Below are 21,486 nucleotides of genomic sequence, written 5' to 3'. Positions count from 1 at the left end.
TATATATATATATATATATATAATGAAATGCTCATTACATGTGTAGTTACCATCACCACCCAAAGTTATTATAGCTATTTTATTCACAGTCTTTAACAAATTTAATGTGATGTTTATAAAATGCTTTATAATCTGTGAGTTTCTAAAGAAGAAAAAAAATTTGAGAGCATCCAGAAGCCCGTAATTTACACAGCCACTGTTATAAATGTATATGTATTTCTTACCACTTCCCTTGGTGGAACATTGTAAATATAGTATCTTTTACCTGAGATCATATGATGAATTTATAACCTGAAGATGATAATTAAATTCAACCATGATAGTTTCTCCTTTAATGTCAGGAAACCTACTTTAAACAGTCACATACTGTCCTCTCTTATGGAGACATTTTAATTAATTCTACCTTTTTTCAAGTATGTCACCAATTAGTTTTTCCTCTGAAGATGTAGGTAAACATATATATATATATATATATATATATGTATATGTATATATATATATGTATATATATATATATATATACATATATATATAGTCTTATTCAAGAATATTTGCCTATACTTAATTCCTCATGATAAGCTTTTACAAAATAAAATTTTGAGAAGAAGAATATGGTTATTTTAAAAACTTTTTATATATACTTTAAACTTGCTATCAGAAGAGTCTAAGTCCATATGCCGTTCTTCAAGCCATGAATGGAGGTCTTGATTTTGCCACATTTACTCTACTTAATTGTTTTTAAGAAAATCTCCCCACTGATTATAAAGATATACAATTTAATAGTGATATGGTTCCCATCTTACTGAATATTGGTATTTTTATGATTTCCCTATCAGTAAATTTAGCTCGTTTGTCTTTTGATATATTTGCCTTTTGAGTAAATATGCTTTTACTTCCATTGCCTTGATATACATACGTGTTATATTAGTGATATTCCATTGCTTTTGAGAAGACAAAGAGAAGGCAAGGAGGTAGATGAACACCCTTCCCTCTTTGCATTGTGTCACTTAGGTTCTCTGCTCATTTATTCCCATTTTCAGAAATAATGAAAATAATGCAAGCTGCCAAATGATTATAACCATCTATAATCAGGTTAACATAGATTATTTAGACTTCTACCTCAGGTGCTTTGTGACTGCAATTTAATTGAAAGAAAATAGCACTGTCAATTAAAAATAGAGTGAAAAGTGGGTCGTGACTGAAATGCAGGTTCTTTAGAAGCAAAGCAAGTAAGGTACAATTAATAAAATTCTAATTGGACCATGTGAAAACAGATAATTTGTCTGTTCTTTTGTTCATCTATAATTGAACATACAGCATTTGAGTAATTATATAAATAAAATAGATGCATAACATTTATTCTGATGAGAGTAATTAGTAAAAATTATACTTTTAAATTGACTTCATTTTCCTCAAGAACAATACTAAGATGGGATCTGGTTCGGGATTAAACATGAGATGTAAGAAAGGCTCGTCAGCTTTCTCTTTATATAGGAAAAGTAAAGAGAAAAAGAAAAACTTCCCTAGAATTGCTAAAGTCAGGGACGTTAAGTCTGGCTTAGATGGGCAGTCAAGGAAAATGGGCCCTGCATTCAGCAAGCTTGCGAACCACCACTGGAAAACAAGTGAGCAGGGCAAGTTGTTCTTGGGAATATTGTTTGCATGATTACAATTCTGTAGGGGACGCTGTAGTTGAAGTACATCTGAGTGCAGTATTTTCTCATGTGCTTTATCAATTTAAAGAATTAGAGGATTAGAAAGTGATGTTGAGGACATACTCGACCTGAGAACATTGGGGACATACCAGATGTTAGATTCTGGAAGTTGGGACATGGTTTCAGAGCTTTTTATAAGAACACATGTGTAAACAATAGCTCAAGGAATGAGAATTGACAAGTCCACAAATGTGTTGAAGGTAATTCACAGAAAGGACAAATAGAGAGGGGGGATGGAATATGGGCAGGAGGGAAAAAGGAAAGGTTTGAATTGTTTACGTTACCTGCTCTAAAATCAAATGCTTAAAAAGTATTCCATTTGATATGACTTCTTGCCCTCACATCCTAACACAAAACTGTTTACAATAATTTACAAGTGTTGAGAGAACATTTGGATATGATTGACCAGCAGTGGTTTTTTTGGGGGGGATGATTCTTTGACAAAAAAGCTGTTACCAGTATTCTCTTGCAATAAGAAAAGTAAAACAATACATCCGTTCCCCTTTTCCAGTATAAGAAGTTGAAGTGTTTGTGGCCCAGACTAAACAATGGAAAATGTTTATGGTTTTTAAATTTGCTTTGAATTTAAAGTAATTAGAAGGTGGAGGTGGCTTGCTAATGTCATTGTGCTCCCCTCACTCCCCTCTTAGCTTTCCCTTTTCACTCTCCATCCCCTGAGGTGGTGCTTTGCTCCTGAGCACTGCCAGGTCAAAACCTTTTATTTTAGTGACAGAGATAATGGGCTAAACATGAAAAACAGGAAGGAGGACACTAAGTGGATCTGCTGCATTTGGAAAGAGTTAAAATCTGTAGAGGAAAAGAGTAGAAGCTGAAAATAGGGAGGAGTGGTGTACTTTTAATTTTTGTTTTCAAACTTTTATTTTTTTTTGTAGGGGAGAGGAGAATGAAATAAGTCAGAGGAGGATTTTGTTTTCCTACCAAAGTTGACTTTTTAAAAATGTTAAACATACATTAAGGTAAATTGCAAGTTAGATGATATACAAAAAATAAAATTTCTTCATCTCTTATCAGTAGTGTTTTTCAAATTGGAGTCTTGATGTAATACTAGATATATATTTTTTAAATAACACATTACTGTTCTTCTTCTGAATAATTTTCTTATATACATGTGTCTTGAAAGCCCCTGTCTAGAAGTTAACACATAATTCCTTTCTAGCGATGTCATGAACTAATTTCAGGATAACCTTCTATCAGGGAAATGAACTGATACATTTTCAGTGTTATAAAATAAGCCATTTCAGATGGAGCATATGCATTATAATTTTTCTTGGTTCTTGCTTCCTAATTTGTATTACTCGGAGGAATTTGACCCTGAAAATGTGTTACATTTGAGAAAAAAATCACTATTTTTAGATAAAAAAACTCTTCCAAGGTAATGGTTCATTTCATTCACCACTTACGGACAAAGAATTTGTGTGTGACTTAGAAAATACAGCTAAGAGGGGCGCCTGGGTGGCTCAGTTGGTTGAGCGTCCGACTTCGGCTCAGGTCATGATCTCGTGGTCCGTGGGTTCGAGCCCCGCGTCGGGCTCTGTGCTGACAGCTCAGAGGCTGGAGCCTGTTTCAGATTCTGTGTCTCCCTCTTTCTCTGACCCTCCCCTGTTCATGCTCTCTCTCTGTCTCAAAAATAAATAAATGTTGAAAAAAATTAAAAAAAAAAGAAAAGAAAAGAAAATACAGCTAAGAAAATCCCATCATCCAGAAATAACCTATTTTTCCTGGCAGTTCTATCAATTTCATTTTCATGTATTTTGATATATTACTGTTAAGTACATATGTATTCATGATTGTTATGTCTTCTTGGAGGAATTGATCCCTTTATCATTAGGTAGTACCCCTCTCTATCCCTGATAACTTTTCTTGTTCTGAAATCTGCTTTGTCTGAAATTAACATATTTTTATTAGTGTTAGCTCCCTATAGTCTGCCCATAGACTGGGTGGATTAAACAACAGAAAATATTTTCTCAAAGTTTTGGAGTTTAGAAGTCTATGATCAAGGCACCTGTAAGGACTGAGCAGGAGAGGTGATAAGGACAGAGGAGAGAACAAAATGTAGACTGAGAGAAAGGGAGAGAGAAAGTTCTGGTGTTTCTTCAGGAGGGTAAGATAGGACTGGTATTTTTCACAGTAATCTCAGGTAATTTCAATACATAAAGTCCAACTACCACAGGTTGAGACTCACTATTCTAAGGTCTATTTATGTAGTAATGTACTAGAATTTTCACAACAATCCTATTTTGTATTTGCATTTATTATCCTCATGTGTAGATGAAAAATCTGAACCACTGAGTGGTTAAACTTGCCAAAATATGCACAGCTAATAGTCATAAATAAGCGTTTTAATTCCAGACGCTGTTTGTAAACAGTACATTAGACCACCCATATATGGATAATTGTCAAATGAATCTACCTATTTTGATCTGAAATAAAGATCTGAAATAAGATATTTAAAACTTAATACAAGACTTTTTTTATTATTTACATACTAATTTTAAAAGTAAACAAAAATCTTAAAAAATGGCAATTTTATATAAATATTTAGATAAAGAGTAAGCACATGTTAAGCAAATATTTAGGTTGCTAAATATTTAAGCAACTATTGAGATATCTAAACTTTTAGATATTGAAAGGGCTGAAAGATCACATACTATTTCAGAAATTTAAGGATGGAAATGGAATTTAGTAAAAATAAAAATTAGCATAAAAATTAGATTATTACATTAATATATGCCCAATTCTTATTTTCAATTCCAAACCTAGTAAGAACCTGCACCTTAACACTGAAGATAAATATTGATAATAGAGGATAAAAGTGTTTCGTAGAACAATATATTTTTATATTAAAAATATTAGCACTAATGTTTTTCAGAAATTTGAATTTTATGTACTTGCAAATTTCCAGAAAGGGGAACAACCTGCTAAGAATTTAGAGAAATAAAAATCTAAATAAGAATGGATTATATTTTCTTCACTGCAAACTGGCATAACTGGAAAATTGAGAACAATGAGTATTGGAAAGGATCTGATAAAATTGAAACTTCAAACTCTTTTATAAGAAATATAATTTGTTACAAACTATTTAGAAAGTAATTCTTTCCATCTCTTTGTTTCCATCTATTTTTTTTTGAATATAAATATTGCTGGTGATAACTTCCTAATAAGAATATTGACATAAGCTCAAATATTCCTCAATAATACCCATGTCAATATAATGAAGAAAATCATCACTTTGCAGAATGGTGGTTTCTCAGTATTAAGTTGTCAGAATTATCCCTATCCTGAAAGAAAATATTTTATCAGCTTTCCTAGATAACATTAAATTTAGGTCTTGTAATCATACAATACTTCTAGCAGTGTGGCACAGTGGGAAGTGGAATATCCTTTTCTTCTTTCTACACAGTGTGATCATTGCAGTGTCCTAAATTTAATAACAGAGAGACACTTAGGAGCAATTCTGTCACTCACTAGCTGTTTAATGATCAAGTTCTATTTTCCACAATTTGTGTCATCTATTTCCCATGTGTAAAATATATAATTATTGTACCTTACATGAAGGCTGTGAAAATCAATAAATTCATGGATATGAATGAATGTGCATTTTAAACTGGAGCTAGAGAGCATTATGCTAAGCAAAATAAGTGGGTCAGAGAGAGATGAATACCGTATGATTTCACTCATGTGGAATTTAAGAAACAAAACAAATAAGCAAAGGGAAAAATAAAAGCAGAGAGAGAGGCAGACCAAGAAACAGACATTTAACTGTAGAGAACAAACTTGATGCTTATCAGTGGGTGTGCGGGGTGGGTGAAAGAGGTGATGAGGATCAAGGAGTACACTTGTGATGAGCATGGGTTCAGGTACGGAAGTGTTGAATCACTGTGTTTTACATCTGAAGCGAACATTACATTGTATGTTAACTAACTGGAATTTAAATAGGAATTAAAAAAAAAGAAACTGTAGGTCATTATGCATATTTTAGGTACACTTTTATAAATCTCTACTTCAAAAAAGTAGCCAAGAGGATAAACTATTTAATAGCTGTTAATAATGTAGCATTTGCAGACTCCCCTCTTTGCAAGGGCTGAAAACCATGATCATATAGTGTTGAGGGTTTCTCTGCTGTCAGCTGTAGTTTATTTACACTCTGCCTGGAACACTATCGCCACATCTAAAATGCAACAATATTCAATACTCGTTTTGTTAGGTTCCTTTTGGAAGAGTTAAACATGAGAATGTTTCTGAATTAAGTATTTTTGGAAGACTATCATGATATTAATTGACACTGAAGGGTAAAATATCATTTTTGTAGAATTTACTTTTATGCTATATGTGAAAAACCTAAATGGCTAAATAGTTATTATTATTATTTTTTTTTTTTTAGAGAGAGAGTGTATGTGAACAAGCATGAGAATGGGGGAAAGACAGAGGGAGAGAGAGAATCTTAAGTAGGCTTCATGCTCAGCACAGAGACCAAAGTGGGGCTCGATCTCATGACCCTGGGATCATGACCTGAGCTGAAATCAAGAGTCAGATACTTAACCGACTGAGCCACCCAAGTGCTCCTAAATAGTTTCTATCACTTTATTTTTTTTTTTTTTTTTTTTTTTTTTTTTTTTTTTTTTTTTTTTTCAACGTTTATTTATTTTTGGGACAGAGAGAGACAGAGCATGAACGGGGGAGGGGCAGAGAGAGAGGGAGACACAGAATCGGAAACAGGCTCCAGGCTCTGAGCCATCAGCCCAGAGCCCGACGCGGGGCTCGAACTCACGGACCGCGAGATCGTGACCTGGCTGAAGTCGGACGCTTAACCGACTACGCCACCCAGGCGCCCCTCTATCACTTTATTAAAGACATAATTTTAAAGATATATATGAAGTTGTAGAATCTTTAAAAATCTTAGTTACAATACAGATGTGAGCTTAAGCCAATGAATATGAAGAGACAGAGAGAAGCTATCTGAATGTACAGCTCAAGTTAAAACAATGTCATTTCATAAGTGCATAATCCTGATGGCTTATAATAAAGAACCTATGTGAAAGATGTTACTATGCCTGGATGATCTATTATCCCTCTGATAGTTGTGTTTGCAAAGTTACATACAAAGAGGCTGAATCTGTTTTAGACATGAATCTTCAATTAGAATAGCCCCATACCCCTTTGGTTGGATAGTCAGACCTTGGACATTTTTGTGCATAATCCAGTCAACTATCTTTTTCTATAACATCCAGTTATCAACATAGCAGACTATATTTTGATTTATCTCTTTGTCTTAATGTGTCATTAAAATTTGACTTCTTGGGGGACCCGGGTGGCTCAGTCGGTTAAGCGTCTGACTTTGGCTCAGGTCGTGACCTCACAGTTTGTGAGTTGGAGCCCTGCGTCAGGCTCTAGGCTGACAGCTCGGAGCCTGGAGCCTGCTTCGGATTCTGTGTCTCCCTCTCTCTCTGACCCTCCCCCACTCACACTCTGTCTCTGTCTCTCCCTCGAGAATAAGTAAACATTAAAAAAAAAATTTGACTTCTTAACCACGTGTTTCAGAATCTTGGGAGTTTATTATCTTGGGTCCACCCACTTTGCCTCTGCAAATAATTCAAGTAGCATTTCCAAACTGTGTGTCAAGAATCTGATGTTTTAATAAGATTCTCTGGTAATATTCAGTCACTGAAGTTGGAGGAACACTGTTTAGCTTGTATTTGTGGATAATACTTACTCTTTCAACATTTAAGGAAGTAAAAAAAAATACCTCCATATATGCTATTACCAGTCATTACTTAAACTCTTATTTTATGTAGGAGAACCAAAGAAACAGTACATCTTTGACCTTATTATCAGAAGGGTCTTAGGCTGTGATGCCTTAGGCTAATCTCTGACTTGTCCCAAGGTACCTAGGCTCTGGCTTTCCCACTAAAATTATTATCTTCCTGCTGCCATCAACAGTAACTGCCCTGCTGCTGGCTCTGACTAGAGCATCTTACCCATGCCTCTATTCTGTGAATATTCAAACTTACAGCTCTTGCATGGTTGGTTCCCCCACCCCCTCCATCACCCTTAAAAAAGTAGCTTCATGGGGGCACCTGAGTGGCTCAGTCAGTTGAACATATGACTTCAGCTTGGGTCCTGATGTGAGAGTTTGTGGGTTCAAGCCCCATGTCATGTTGAGCTCTGTGCTGACACCTCAGAGCCTGGAGCCTGCTTCCAATTCTGTATCTCCCTCTGTCTCTGCCCCTACCCTGCTAGCACTCTGTCTCTCTCTCAAAAATAAATACACATTTAAAAAGTTAAAAAAAAATAGCCTCAGTTTTTCCACTGTGAAATCCACAATCATAAAATTAAAAGAAAAAAAAAATCTTCCAGTTTGGGTAAGCATGTTTTGAAATGGATAACTTCATTCACCTGTGGTTGTACGTGTAAATTAAGATGTATTTCTGTTGAGCAATGTTCAATTTAAGAACCTTAACTTTTTACATTTCTAGTTATTTATCCTGAGAAAATTTTAAAGCTAAGCACAAAGTTCATATTTAAAGGGGCTCATTATAATATTCATTATAAGAAGGGAAATTAGGAAGGTATTAACTATAATAAATAATAAAAGAATTACTCAAACAATATGGTACATATATAACATAGAAAACTGCGTAACTAATATTCACATTTTTATAAGACTAATGACAAGGAAAGAAAGCTGGATATATAAGTGAATATAGATTACACTCATTTTTAAAAATATACATGCATAGGAAAATATAAAGGTAATAAGTACAGCTGACTCTTGAACAATGTAGGGCTGAGGGCCACCAACTCCCAGGAAGTTGAAAATCCGACATGTAACTTTTGACTCCCCCAAATTCAACTGCTAATAGCTTACTCTTATCAAAGCCCTAGCAATAACAATATGTATTTTAAATGTTATATATATGTATATATGTATATATATATATTATATGCTGTATTCTTGTAATAAAGCAAGCTAGAGAGAAGTTATTAAGAAAGCCATAAGAGAAAGCAAGTTTCAGTGATGTACTGTATTTATTGAAAACAAAATCCACATATAAGTGGACTCACATAGTTCAAACTCACGTAGTGTTGCTGAAAGGTCAGCTGTGTAACAAAATGTTAAATCTGGATTATTTATGCTTCGTATCATTAATTATACCATATAATATCCAATATTTTCTAAAAATATTTAATATATGTATACTAAAGGTATGTTTAATATAATCGCCACCTTTAATATATATGTATGGCCAGATGCAATAATGTTTCCATCACTGTTGATGGCAGAGGGAGAGAACTTTAAATATTATCCTGTGTTTCTAAGTATTGCCTGCCTAACCCAACAATTCTTGTTAACTTGATTATCTTACCTAGAAACCAACAAGTAACTAACTTAATCTCAATTATTCTTCTAAAATTATTTCTGAAACCACAGTTGCAATAAAATGATTTTACATAGAATAAGTTTTATGTTATTTAACTATCATCATATCTATGAGCTTCCATAAGACTCCTTTGGAACTTGAGATTTTTTTTTCCTTTGTGGCTTGAAATATTTTAAATGAACATATTTAAAAAGAAATAGCATAGTTTGAAGGCCAAGTTAGTTTTTCACATAGCATTTTCAGAATAAACAAGTATTTATGTAATTCATAGTGTGTTTTTTATTTTTAAATATAATTTATTATCAAATTGGTTTCCATGCAACACCCAGTGCTCATCCCAACAAGTGCCCTCCTCCCTCCCCATAACCTGCTTTCCCCTGTCCCCCACCCCCATCTACCCTTAGTTTGTTCTCAGTCCTTTTAGAGTCTCTTATGGTTTGCCTCCCTCCCTCTATGTAACTTTTTTCCCCCCTTCCCCTCCCCCATGGTCTTCTGTTATCTTTCTCAGGATGCACATATGAGTGAAACATAGTGTGTTTAAAATTACTTTTTCTGTCTTTAAAAACTGTTCACCTATCCATAGAGAAAGAGGACCCTGAGTACTTTGTTTTTCTCCTCCTCCTCCTCCTCCTCCTCCTTGTTCTTCTTCTTCTTTTTTCTTGGGAGAATGGTTCTTTGAGTAAGAATATTCTGTAGATAAATATAAATGCAAATTCTGAAGTATGTATTTAATAGTTGTAAAATTAGGAGTGGGATCTGGCTTATACGAAGTATATACATGAGGCACAAAAAAATTGTGTGTCGACCATGTATCTGATCAGTTTTTATGTCTGATATCTATAACCTACATCTGTATCCTACCATCAAAATGGTGTTTGGTTTCAGAAAAAGAGTATTGCTTTCATTGGTTTTAAAAACACCACTATAGGGGTGCCTGGGTGGCTCAGTCGGTTGAGCGTCCGACTTCAGCTCAGGTCATGGTCTCGCGGTCCGTGAGGTCGGGCTCTGTGCTGACCGCTCAGAGCCTGGAGCCTGCTTTGGATTCTGTGTCTCCTTCTCTCTCTGACCCTCCCCCATTCATGCTCTGTCTCTCTCTGTCTCAAAAATAAATAAACGTTAAAAAAAATTTTTTTAAACACCACTATAAAGTTAAATCGCTCTAAGGACCCTGGTTGTGATGAGCACTGGGTCTCTTATGTAAGTGATGAATCACTAAATGTACTCCTGAAACTAAAATTACTCTACATGTTAACTGAGTAGGATTTAAATTTAAAAAAAGAATTAAAATTAAGAAGTAATAAAATTCAATTGAAGAGGGCAAAAAAAAAAAAAAGAAAATTCTTGTCACATCTGGTATGTTATGATTTTTTTTTTGCAAATTCCAGATGTTATCCACAAGTGCGCACACAGTGTTCAAGCTATTTTTATTATTTTTAGGTATTTCACTCTCCAATGGCCATATCATTAGTTAAGAAATGAGCACCAGCTCCTTGGTACTATGCCTTTTGTCTTCCCTGTTCCATTGTTGTATCACCATCCTCTTACAAAAGTTTGGAGTCAGACTTAACTTCTCCATACCTTTCACTCCATACCTCTTCATTAAATCTTACTGATTATATATCCTAAAGATAACTGAATCTCTGCTACACTTCCTTGTGGTGGAGGTGGAAAATAAGTCCTCATTACTTGTTTTAATTTAAGATGATCCCCAGTGCTATTGAAAATGGGTAAAATAATTACCCGTATTTTCCAAAAAGAGATGCTAAGCACATTTGTAATACTTGCTAATGAGAGCCCTCTGGCCTATCAACATCCTTCAGGCTAGATAAGATAATGAGATAATTCATGGGAAAAGTAAGGAGATTTTTCAAAAAGAGTGTTCAGATTAGCAGTATGCTCATCCCTGCCCTCCAATCCCCTTCCTTAATCTTAATCCAAGGGGATTAGATGTAAGCAGTCTTTAACAGACTCTTCTCAAGAGAAATACTTTGCACATCAAAACTGGAGGTGTGATTTATGTTTTAGATCCATTCCTGAAGGAGGAGTGGTGAGAGGCAGTAACTTTCATGCTGTGCAACTGGCAGTAACATGCTAGGAAATGAGCAGCAAGGAGAATGTCTCCAGAACTCCGGGACGTGGCTAGACATATCTTTGATTTGCAAAACAACCCTCTAGGGAAATGACCAGCATTCAAGGCATCTGTCCTATAGACCTTAGGTGCACCTTCTCCAGATTATATCAACATTAGTCAAGTAGAATGGTTTTTGATGCTTCACCATTCCTTCCTTCATTTATTTAAAATCCTAGAGGAGAGTATGACCACCCCTATCTCCCAACTGCTGGAGAATTTACTGGACAAGAAAAACTAGGTGAGCAAAATTTTATTTAAAAATTTTTTTTTTCAACGTTTATTCATTTTTGGGACAGAGAGAGACAGAGCATGAATGGGGGAGGGGCAGAGAGAGAGGGAGACACAGAATCGGAAACAGGCTCCAGGCTCTGAGCCATCAGCCCAGAGCCTGACGCGGGGCTCGAACTCCCGGACCGCAAGATCGTGACCTGGCTGAAGTCGGACGCTTAACCGACTGCGCCACCCAGGCGCCCCGAGCAAAATTTTATTTAGGTGAGATTGATATTTTGATATTAAAATGAACTTTTTCATCTTGAAAATTATATTGTTGTTTATCACCATAAAGTACCTGGGAAGAGATAGGATCCAACGAAGATATTTTTCAGGGTGGGGAGAAGATATGATAACAGCAAACTTCAATATATGGTAATAACAAATGAAATTATTTCCTTTTTCTGAAGTATTGATTTTAGTGCATTCGCTTATGTAAATTTCATCATCATTTTTCTATGGCAGTGATCTGTTTCAATAGTATATCCACTTCTTTATTTTTTTTTAAGTTATTTATTTATTTTGAGAGAAAGAGAGCACAAGCAGGGAAGAGGCAGGGAGAGAGAGAATCCTAAGCAGACTGTGAGATCCTGACCTGAGCAGAACCGAGTTGGACACTTAACCTACTGAGCCACACAGGTGCTCCAATAGTATATCCATTTCTAATTTTCTCATGTTTCTAAGGAAAAAACATGACCCCACTGATGACCAAGTCAGCATTTTCATGTATAAATATGGTTATGTATTAGTCCTTGTGAATATTTTTCAACCGCTTATTTTAGCTAAAAGATAAATGATCAGCTTCTTAAAGTAGTTCTTCTTCCCTCTTTAGCCTCATTTTTTTTTCTGCACTCATCTTCCAGTTGGATTCTAACCTCCAGCTATAATCAGCTGCTTTTTGTTTGAGGTGTAACTCATATATAACATTGTATAAGCTTGTTGATTTGATACATTTATATATGGCAGTATAATTATCACCATAGCATTAGCTAATGCTTCTATCATGTCACATAATTTGTGTGTGTGTGTGTGTGTGTGTGTGTGTGTGTGTGTGTGTGTGTATGAGGTGAGAACAATTAAGATCTCTTCTTTTCATTTTTTGAGATAGCTAGTCTTTTGTATAATTTTCTCTGTATGTGTAATATTTTTTTCTAATACTCTCACTTATCTAATCTGATGAACTCTTACTCATGCTTCATATTTCAACTTGAATGACTCTTTCTGGGCATTTCCCTAAAGATTTGAGGCTGGATTAGATGTTTATGAAGTATGCTTCAAAATATGTACTCATGTTTTTTATATCATCCAGTAAACTACAAAGTACTGGTGACAAGGAGTCATGTGTTTCTCCAGTGCCCATCACAGTGCAATTGTAATGGTGTTTAACATGTTTCTGAATGACTCAGCGAATGGGAGACAGAAAAATCTGCATGGGAATATAACTACATAGGCATTTTTGGTGTTGTTCTGCTAATAAGTATATATCAGGCATGGTGTGAGATTATTTTGTTTTGAAAATATCTTTTGCTGCATTGAGATTCAAATGAAAATAAAGTTGCATTGAGAGAATTTCCTATCATCTAGGAAAGCCTCCCAAAGGCAGATATGTTTTCTTTATTGAAGTGGCAAATTTACTTTATTATTAAAATCAACAGAAAAATAGAAAAACACAATAAAGCTGAAAATAAAACAGGAAACTTTTTCAGGGAAGCCAAACTTAATATACTTTATGGATATTTATAGAAATATTACATTATTTTTTATTTCCTCTTACACTTCTTTATAGACTTTTGTCAAATGTATAAGCTATCCCCATGCTAACTGTCTCTGCTCTTAGTCTTGAAGTCTGCTAGTTTATAGTGATCCCTTTTCAAATTAAAGATCAGAGATTTAGTAATCTTGATGCAGGACTCTTTTAATGTAATAAGGATTATTACTGTGGCTTTTTAAAGTTAAATCTAAAGACAAGTTTTTGAAGTGAGCACTAACCTGGTTCATTTAAAAAGCAAAATTAGATTACTCAGTTTACCTTAGTTCACAACACATGACCATTAGGTTTCTTAATGGATTTGGAAAACTTAATAATACCTTGCTTAGATTAGATTTTATTAGATTTAGTTGTCATTCATACTAACTTTAAAAGATCTGTAGACTGTATAATCAGATTAGAGTCCCAGACTCAATGGCTTACAATGTATTATAACATTTATACTGGTTCTTCACAAGCACATAAAGTCACTTTTTTATTGAAATATAATTGACATACAATATATTAGTTTCATTTGTACAACACAGCAATTCAATATTTGTATACATTGTAAACTGATCACCACAAGTCTAGTTACCATCTGTCACTATACAAAGTTAATACAATATTACTGACTGTATTCTCCATGATGTGCATTACATCCCCATGACTTACTTGTTTTATAACTGAAAGTTTGTATTTCTTGATCCTTTTCATCACTCTTTCCCCTCCACTACCCTCTCCTTGGCAACCATCACTCTATTCTCTGTATATGTGAATCTGGGTTTTGTTGTGTTGTTTTTTTAGATTCCACTTATAAGTGAAATCCTGCAGTATTTATCTTTTTCTGACTTATTTCACTTAGCAAACACTCTCAAGGTCCATTCATGTTATCACAAATGGCAAGGTTTTTCTCCCTTTTATGGCTGAGTAGAATTCCAGTGTGTGTGTGTGTGTGTGTGTGTGTGTGTGTGAGAGAGAGAGAGAGAGAGAGAGAGAGAGAGAGAGAGAGAAAGAGAGAGACAGATTTTCTCTATCCATTAATATATCAATGGCAACTTAGGTTGCTTCCATATATTGGCTATTGTAAATAATGCTACAGTGAACATAAGTGTGCACATATCTTTTTCAGATTAGTGCTTTTGTTTTCTTTAGATAGAGATTCAAATGGAATTGCTGGATCAAATGGTAGTTCTATTATTTTATTTTATTTTATGTTATGGTATTTTTTTGAGGAATGTCCACACTATTTTCTGTACTGGTTGTGCCAGTTTACATTCCCTCCAGAGGAGCATCAAGATTTCCTTCTCTTTACATCCTTGCCAACACATGTTATTTCTTTTTGATACTAGTGATTCTAACAGATGTGAGGTAATATCTTATTGTGGTTTCGATTTGCATTTACCTGATGATTAGTGAGTTGAGCATCTTTTCATGTATCTGTTGGTCATTTGTACATCTACTCAGATACTCTGCTCATTTTTAAAATTAGATTGTTTTTGTTATTACTGAGTTGTACAAGTTCTCTGTATATTTTGTATATCAATTCCTTATCAGATATAAGATTTGTAAATATCCTCTCCCTTTCAGTAGATTGCCTTTTCATTTTGCTGATAGTTTGACATATGTTAATGGTTTTCTTTTCTGTACAGAAGCTTTTTAGTTTGATGTGGTCTCATTTGTTTATTTTTGGTTTTGTGTCCTTGCCTTTTGAGTCAGATCCAAAAAATCATCGCTAAGACTGATGTCAAGGAACTTGCAACCTACATTTTCTTTTAGGTGTTTTATGGCTTCCTGTCTTACATTTAAAACTTTAATCCATTTTGAGGTAGTTTTTGTATATCAGTAAGATAGTGGTCCAGTTGCATTCTTTTGTGTGTGGTTGTCCAGTTTCCCAACATTGATTGAAGAGACTGTATTATTCCCCCAATGTATATTCAAGTCTCCTTCATCGTAAATTAGTTGACCATATATATGTGTGTTTACTTCTGGACTCTATTCTGTTCCATTGATCTATGTGTCTATTTTTATGCCAATACCATACTATATTGATTTCTATGGCTTTGTAGTTTTAAATCAGGGAGCATGATGGCTCCAGCTTTGTTCTTGTTTCTCAAGATTGGTTTAGCTACTTGGGGTTTTTGTGATTCCATACAAATCTTAGAATTATTTGTTCCAGTTTCATGAGAATGAATGCCATTGCAATTTTGATAGGAATTGCATTGAATCTGTGGATGGCTTTGAGTATTATGTACATTTTGACAATATTAGTTCTTCCATTCCATGAGCACAGAACGTATTTCCAAGTGTGTGTGTGTGTGTGTGTGTGTGTGTGTGTGTGTGTGTGTGTTAGTTTCTTTCAACAGCACCTTATAGTTTTAAGTGTACAAATCCTTCACCTCCTTGGTTCAATTTATTCCTAGGGGTTTTTTTTTAATGCAATTGTAATTGGGACTGTGTTTTGATTTTTCTTTCTGGTAGTTCATTATTAGTGTATATAAGAAAGAGATTTTTGTATATTAATTTTGTATCCTGCAACTTTAAAAAATTTACTTATTCTGACAGTTTTTGGTGTAGTCTTCAGAATTTTCTATATATAGATGTCATCTGCAAATAGTGACAATTTTACTTCCTTACCAATTTGTGTGTTTTGTATTTCTTTTTCTTTCCTAACTGCCAACGCTGTGTTGACTAAAGTGGCAAGAGTGGGCATCTTTGTCTTGTTCCTGATCATGGAGGAAAAGCTTAAAGCTTTTCATATTGAGTATGATATTAGCCGTGGGTTTGTCACATATGGCTTATATTATGTTGAAGTACATTCCCTCTATACCCACTTTGTTGAGAGTTTTTATCATAAATGGATGTTGAATCTTGTCAAATGCTTCTTCTGCATCTTTTGAGATAATGGTATGATTTTCATCCTTTATTTTGTTAATATGGTGTATCATGTTGATTGATTTGTGAATTTTGAACCATTTTTGTATCCCTGGAATTAATTCACATGATCATGGTTTGCTAATATTTGTTGAGTAATTATGCTCTATATTCATCAGGGCTATTGTTTTTCACCTAGAACTAACTCTAAAGCAGGGATTAGGAAATGTTTTCTATAGAAGGCCAAATAGTAAATATTTTAGGCCTTTTAGGCCACACATGGTCTCTCTTACATATTTTCTTCCGACACACTGCTGTTTGATGATCCTTGCTCTAAAGCATGAGGTAATTTCACTTTGCTATGCATAGTAAAATAAATGCTTAATGATTGTTTAGAATACAAATAAATAACACTCTATTACTTTTGTAAAATCTTTTTTCCTGGAAAAGGTGACACATTTTCCCACATATATGCATATTTACTTAGCTTCATTAGATTAATTCACAATGCCTAGTCATTTTAAATGTGTAAAGCACCACTGGACCACCAAGCACACTTCCCTGTTAGTTTATGTATTCTTTGGATCACTTCAGTTATGTTGTGAGCAACAGGAGGAGCACAGGCTGCAGGTTCACATAACTTTCAATTCTATCCCTGCTTGGCCATTTACCATTAGTACAATCTTGAGCAAGTAAATTTACTTTACTATATTTATCTCAGACTCCTCATCTGTAAAAGGTGACTCAATGATACAACCAAGCTCTTGGTGTTGTCCCAATTTATAAAAGTGTCAAGTAGTGAACCCTCAATAAATATGTTGTTATTATTACTTTTAATCTAGCTAGAATCTAGTATGTAGTATTACAGCTGCTAGATTATTTTTTATTTCAATTCAACAGTAATGCACTGAACTCCATTGATATAAGACACATGCTAATAAATGTAGGGGATTTAGCATATGTTTCTAAAATTAGTAAGGCAGTATCTCTGCCCTTGTAAAAATATGAAATAATTATCAGAGTAATAATAACATGTGACTGGATATCATGAATGCCATCGTGGTTCCAAGTCATGAGGAACCACACTAAGCACCGCTCCATTAGGTTGCTCTATTAGAACAGCAAAGGCTTTTATGGAGAATATATAATGTGTAAAATACCTTTGAAAAATTGTAAACAAAATTAAGAGATGGTAATGAGTGAAAGGCTGCTGTAAATGAAGAAATAATATCAGCAAGTTTCCAAAGCAAGATAACACAAAGTATATTCTAGCAATGAAGATAAATAAAGACTAACAAAAATCATTTATAGGTAAACACGTTTATTAAAATTAAGGATATAGTGAGTGCCAGGATATGGTCTATGTACTTGCCTTAATAGGCTACCGGGAGACATTGAAAGTAAGTCTGTTTCTACAGTACAGAGTCCCACAATTTTAAAGTGATTGATCTAATGGGGAATGTACGATAATTCATTGCCACAGATGACTGGCTGCATGCTAAAAAGTTATAGCAACGATCTAAGTGTGACATAATCCGGACTGAAGACAGTGCAGTGGTAACAGAAAAGATGAGATTGACTAGAAAGGATAAATTTTTTACTGATAATTCTACAGGACTACACATTTTTTTGTGTGTGTCAAGATGAATACTTGGTGAAAACTCTTGTGAAAGGGAGAATAGTGTACCATTAGCAGGGATGGAAAACTTGAATGGGAAAGTTTTAGGAATGGAGGACGTAATGGAAGAACAGGTAGAATGGTCACTGGATAGAGAGGAAAAGTCGAGACATAGGGATTAGTTTGACAGAGTCATCACTGAATTTGTGGATCTAAGTAAGAACTCGAAGGCAAAGACTTAGGGAAGAAGCAGCAGGAGTCCCCAGCACTTTTCTAGGAAGCATTGTCTTGCAGATAAGGAGAGCATTAAAAATCAGCTTGAGAACTGACCTATTCTGTGACCTATTAGTTATAAATATAGAAGATACCTGAGAGTATTAGAAAACACTGATAGATTTTCTAAGAAATATCTGTGAAAGGTTGTGGTCCTCATGATACTGAAATTTAGACTCTAACTATAAATGGGCTGTATCTTCGACCTCATTTAGTAGCACTGGCAGAGTCCCTTGCATCTGTCAAACATTCATCCAACATGTATTCAAAATATATTGATCACCACATCTCAATCTTCAAAGAAATTATTCTTTTGCTATTATTCTTTTTGGTATATTTAATAATATCTTATTCCATTGTACACCAAAAAGTAAATGGACACTTTCAAAGCTCTATTTTATCTAAACTCCAAATGTGCAGGTTCCTAGAGTTATGCTAAATCATAGCAATCACAGTCATCATTAACAATAGTATTACTTAGCTACTGCCATAACCGCAAACTTAATTATTTCAAACAATAATTTAATTTCATGTTCAGTGTTCTGTGTGGCATTTACAACTTGAACAAAATAGACTGGATTTCAGACTCCAAATAGGAGGTTGGATTGGAATCTGTTCTTTTTATCTCCTATTTTGGAATTTCTGGAACAGCATTCTGGAAACGGAATCTGCCCAGAGCATATGGAATGCCCCATACTGAGATACTGATTATCTGGGTAGTGTTCTTATTGCAGGGTATCAGTGCAAAAGAGGTGAACCCCAAACTTGTCCTAGTCAAGCTTCCACTAAACTCACATTCATTAATATGTCATTGGCCAAAGCAAGTCACATTTCAAACCCCAAATCTAATGGTAGGGATGGAAATCCTGACCAACAGGTATATGTGTCAAAACTACAAATATATGATACTACCTTGGAGAGTGAGATGTTTGGGCCAATAATTGATTCAGCTATAACATAGAATCTCTCAGCCCCATTTCCTCAGCTTTGTTTTTTGTTTTTTGTTTTTTGGGTTTTTTTGGTTACTTTCCTTGAATGCATCTGTAAATTTTCAACATTCTCTTTGATTATGATCATCAACATGGATTAGACTGCCCTTTTTCTAATAAATATAACAGTAGTCAAGGACACTTGTTAAATATCAAAACCAGCACCAAAGAAAGTTTTTGTTTGTTTGCTTGTTTGTTTAATTCATGGAAATGAGCTGGCACCTGGGTGTATTTTAATATAGTATCAGTAGGATCCTGCATTTTTTCATGGCCTGTGTCTCTAACATGGAACTGTTCATAGACTTTGTCATTCTCTACATCCTCAGTGTTGAGACTTTTGTCATCGAGTATATTCTCTGCTTTTAAAATTCATCTTGTCATATGTGTTCAGTTATTTTTGTTGCATAAAAAGATAAAAGAAGTCATTAAATCATTAAAGATATACTAAGCACTTGTATATATTAGATATAATGTAAATCATTGGCATCTGAGTTTTCTCTTGATTATACATTTGTCATGTGGTGGACATTAAATGGATTCCATAGTGAGATATATACAGTTTTAAATGTAAGAGCCTCTGCTTATTAGATATGTGCCTTTGGGAAACATATTTAAACTCCCCTCTTTGTTTATGCATAAAATGAGAATTATAAATCTATTTCATAATGTTTTATGAATACTAAATAAGTTACATAAATCATGTTGCCTCACGTTCAATATATTTAGTTACTAAACCTTTTTATCCATTCATCAATAGATTTAACAATATTTTTACTGCTTTTCAACAGCAATAATCAGTAAATCCAACAGTCTATTTTATATCAAGTTTCTCCTTATGTAAGCTCTGGCAATAAATTTACCTTTTTAAAAAATTAAAGTTCCATAATATTCACTTTTTCTTTTAAAATTCTTTGATTAAAAATATTACATGTGATCCTTTTAATAGTCTCTGAACTATTGATCTAATGATTGCATAAAAACTATATAAAACTACAATGACTTTTTGGTAGTTCTGAATGATGTTATTTTTCTAGCTTATGTTATGCCCTAATGTTCAAATAAGATATTTATAACTATCACAAATGGCACATTATTTTTAATTAAAGTTAAGTAGTCAAATCAACTGATTTTTGGAAATGCTATTCTATTCCTGCAAGAATGATCTTTATCAACAGTACATTATATTCTATTTTTCTTATTGTACTTTCCCAAGCAGTTTCACAGAAGAATTGAGGTACAAATAAATAAAACATGTGTTTATCACAGTGGGTGAAAGAAAAATGACAAGTTTCATATCTTCTTTCCATGGCAGCTGTCAGACAGGGGAGGAGTCGAGACAGTCAGCAAATTGAATGACCCATCGAAGAATTGCATTTGGAAGTAATTGTTTTATTTTGGCTTTCCTAAGAAGAGTCTTAAATCATAACACAAATGAGAACAAAGACAGAGACTCTAAATGTACAGGAGCTTTTAATTATGTACACATTAAAATTTATCCATTGTAGATGGTTTCAGTTTCAGAAAAACTGAAAAAGTTACATATTTTCATTATATAGTCTATCATGTATACCTTTCTTACTGGAATAACAACGAATATAAACACACGTAAAGGCTTGTGTCCAATTCTGTGTGGTATTATAAGTGCACGGCTCAAACCAGAGTTAGGAAACACAATTGTAATAGCTAGATCCCTGCAAGCTTGGGGAAAATAGCCCAAGAATATAACTGGGTGCAAAGGCAATTACAATGAAAGTGTCAATGAAGAATATTTAATAATAAATACTCATGATAAAAATTGAGTTTAAGGAAGCAACATGATGTGTCCAGTAGTGGCCAAAGATACAGAGAAGTCTTTCAGTAAGAATCATTAGTGTTAGTCTAAATAACACATTCCCATGAAACTATTTTTCTTGGATGATACTTTAAAAAAATATAATTGAAAGTATGCAATAAAAGAGAAAAAACATATCTAGTTTATGTCAGAGAGGAAATACTCGATGGATTCTTACTCTTCCGATATATGATGAGGGTTTCAATGTAGAAAATGGGGGAGTGAAGTGATTATATTTTTATTTTACTAGTAACTGAAAATCATTGGAATTATTGAAAGAAGGTTAAGTACAGTGAATGACTTAAAAATCTGTTTGGGGGACATTAAATCACCTGTAGGTACTTGGCTTTTTAACATGTATGTCAATTGAGGTAGAAATTTGCTTATTGGCAGAGAAATAAACTAAATTATTTTTCAACGTTTATTTATTTTTGGGACAGAGAGAGACAGAGCATGAACGGGGGAGGGGCAGAGAGAGAGGGAGACACAGAATCGGAAACTGGCTCCAGGCTCCAAGCCATCAGCCCAGAGCCTGACGTGGGGCTCGAACTCCCGGACCGCGAGATCGTGACCTGGCTGAAGTCGGACGCTTAACCGACTGCGCCACCCAGGCGCCCCTAAACTAAATTATTTTTCAA

The sequence above is a fragment of the Prionailurus viverrinus genome, chromosome F1 (assembly GCF_022837055.1).
Source record: "Prionailurus viverrinus isolate Anna chromosome F1, UM_Priviv_1.0, whole genome shotgun sequence".
In the NCBI taxonomy this organism is placed as follows: Eukaryota; Metazoa; Chordata; class Mammalia; order Carnivora; family Felidae; genus Prionailurus; species Prionailurus viverrinus.
This window is presented reverse-complemented; position numbering follows the sequence as displayed.